Source organism: Tigriopus californicus, chromosome 6, assembly GCF_007210705.1.
Source record: "Tigriopus californicus strain San Diego chromosome 6, Tcal_SD_v2.1, whole genome shotgun sequence".
Lineage (NCBI taxonomy): Eukaryota > Metazoa > Arthropoda > Copepoda > Harpacticoida > Harpacticidae > Tigriopus > Tigriopus californicus.
In genome coordinates, this window is record NC_081445.1 from 6,449,506 (window position 1) to 6,452,776 (window position 3,271).

Below are 3,271 nucleotides of genomic sequence, written 5' to 3' on the forward strand. Positions count from 1 at the left end.
TAGCTTTTTTAAGTCTGCCAATTTGAAATGCGTCGAGGACGTTTTGGATGACATGAGTCCTATTGGAAAGGTAAACCATGTGTCGCAATGTGATCATCATTGGCCGACTCAGATGGGGGAGAAAAGATATTTGTTCCCCGAAACGAACCCATTTCATGTCTTTTCAACTTCCTTCTCATTCCAGATGTTCGGATATTGCACAAACCCAATGATGGTGGTCGTAATCTTAGTAGTGTAGCAGTCCTAGCATTGATAGTTACTACAGTAGAAAAGGTAGCCGTTATTATTATGTGTGATCTGAATCTATTTTTCCCACAGATTGGATATTTCTAGTCCAGGTATTGAGGGATTGCCTTTCCTATCGATGGGTTCGCGATGAGTGTAATGTGTAGTACGTACATGGAGCAGCGTCGCATTCAGCCCTGCTTCGAGAAACGATCAGTATGAATACCTGAAAAGGACTCCATTTCAAAATACAATCCCACAATCCATTTTAGTGGCGGGTTAACCGGTCTTGGCATCGACATCTTGCCCTCAACATCGTGTCGAATCTGTCTAGATCAAAACTTCCTAAACGGGTATGGATCGTGGACATCCCGAAAAAAAAGCGGAACATCGATTGATGATTGGGTTGTTTGTTTGGCTTTTAGACACTCTTAGATCACGTTCTGGTTTTGCGTCTAAACAAGTTGCAAAAGCTTAGATATACTAATAGGAAGAATAAAACAAATTGTTTGGATACCTTTCTTGGCAAACGGATGGTCAAATACGGCATTGTTAATGCTGATCAGTTAGTTCGTTTAAACTTGCCTCCTATCAGGACATCAAAAATAGGATAATTAATGACCCAATTATAACTCGTTGCATCCACAAGTCCAAATGATGTCTGATGTCGGAAGAACAACAACTCACCTACCGTAGGAAGAACCACGTGTGCCATCAACCCGGCAATAATGGACAAATTTAACAGCTGTGCTAAATGAGACGGAGAAGAGGGTTTTCTTGGTTCGGAAATGCTAATGCTTGAATCATCATTGCCCCTTTCCAAGTGGTGCCCCAGTTCGAAGGATTTCAGGAACATTTATTTGAACACATCTGGAATATCATTTTCTAGATTTCTTTGAGCATGATTCATGGATGAGGTCATCTCATTTCAGACTGCCAATCTCCCTATTTCAGCTATCAGATGGCTCTGAACGAACCATTCCAAAACGTACCCCGATTTGTGTAGACGGGATTTCATTGGCTTGTATTGGGCTGTTTTTATGCCAATTTTGGCCAGGAAATATGGTCCTCCATTTTCAATTTGGTGCGGCGCCGATGGCGGCTTTCTTCCAATTCTTGGCGTCTCGGGATGAATTGTTTGGTTCGTACATACGTACAGCTCGTACAAATGTGAGCGAAAAGAGCATGCCTATTTTGAAGCTTCGCCCATGATGATTCATAGCATTTTCTTCGCCGATCCGTGCTGGAAGATTATCCAGAAATGCCCCTCAGGATGGAATCTGTCCCCAAGTACAATTTGATGGGATTTTTGTCGCATTATCTACGTACGATTACATTAGTTTCAGTGGCCCCATCTCAATTTTTTTATCATCAGTGGTCATGAACTACGCATTGCAATTTCCTGGTAAAATCGAAACCCGACCCATTGAACTTTTTGGCCATCAAGCAGGATGGCCCGTAGCTGTCAGTGGGAACTCGGCAGAGATTTTCTCTAATTTCAAAAAGGTGTTCTCTATGTTGGGATGAGTCATACCCATGTTAAATCTTGGTCTTGAGCACTTCTATGGGCACCATTGCCACGGGTGGTAGAATTATAAACGTGTAAAAGTAGGACATTATCGGCAGGAAATGTTGCGTTGTTGCGTGTGTGTACAGTGTACATTGTATGGTCTGTCTGACTGAATGAACTCAACGAGTCTCGACGTGCGAGATGAGATGAGAACGTCCGTCTCTTTGCCGGGCAATGCATCTCGCTCAAGACGAATGGGGAATACGGGATCAAGACGTACTCTTGGCGAATAAATGAGTTCTTACTCGATGACGCTCCAGATGAGGACAACGACCACGATGATGACTCTGATGAGGATGATCGGGCGCGGATGATCTCACCACTCCCATATTGGATATGAATTGCTGTTCATTGATATGATATTCATAAGTAGACCCAAGGGTGTGCGACCAGTTGGACACCGTTACAAACTTGTTTCCAATTCACCGCGTCACGCGATCTAAGGATCGAGTTATTCAAGACAGAGACGGACTGTTTGCTCCATCCCGGACCATTGTAGGTATTGTCGATATTGTAGGGTAGGTACTCTGTACAGTACAACGTGATGGGAAATTAATTGCACCATTCACGCTAAGAAGCCCCATCATCACATGGCTGCCAGTGACACAAAGGAAAAGGACACTACTACCTCCAAAAGTGCTGGATCACCATTTTGATCTTGTTGACCAAAAATAGGCGATTCTTCATTTACGATGGCGAGGATTGGTGTGGGATAGCGGTAAATCCTGAGAGCTTCTCTCGTCGTTACTTGCTACTCCTGAGTTCATGGAGGAAAATGTGGAGGACGATGCCTGACTGGTTTGGTCGCGGCAAATGCCACCCTAATATGACAACTGGCTTATCAATCCTATTCTGGATTGGGAGAGGCCAGAAGAAGAGTGTCCCTAAGGAAGCCATAAAGAGTTATCGCAACACTCAAGCTTGAATTCATTTCGGAGAGCCCTCATAAATTGAAGATATCATGGCTCGTCGTCGTCCCACTAAGCGTACGGTAGTTTTCATGCTGAGCTTTGTTGTCAGATACAGTGGCGATGCTCTACTAGTACTGAAGGGTCGATCGACCAAACAACTTTAAACTTCGCTCCATTCATGCCTTTTGAGTATGATGCTGTCCTATTGAGCTCTTGGTATCGCGCGAAGGTAATGGTCAGAACGAGTATATTATGGGCAAGCTTTTAGGTGGCAACGGGCATTGAGCGGGACTGGGTATGAGGTATGAACCCTCCTGCGAGTGCAGGATACGTGTGTGAGCTGAGTGCGCACTTGGAAGTACAGTTGCTCCGTTGCCCAAGCTAATGATCCGCTGATTATCAAGATCGACCTATTGAGACCTGCTGATTTCTGGAGCAGTCAAAGCGAAGCTGGGATGTGATTGCTCCCTAATGGAACTTTGAATTTATCATTCAGCCATCAGAGCCGCGTAATGCGCTATCTCTCTCTTTGTCGTGGTCGGACTGATGATTTCGTACTTGATTC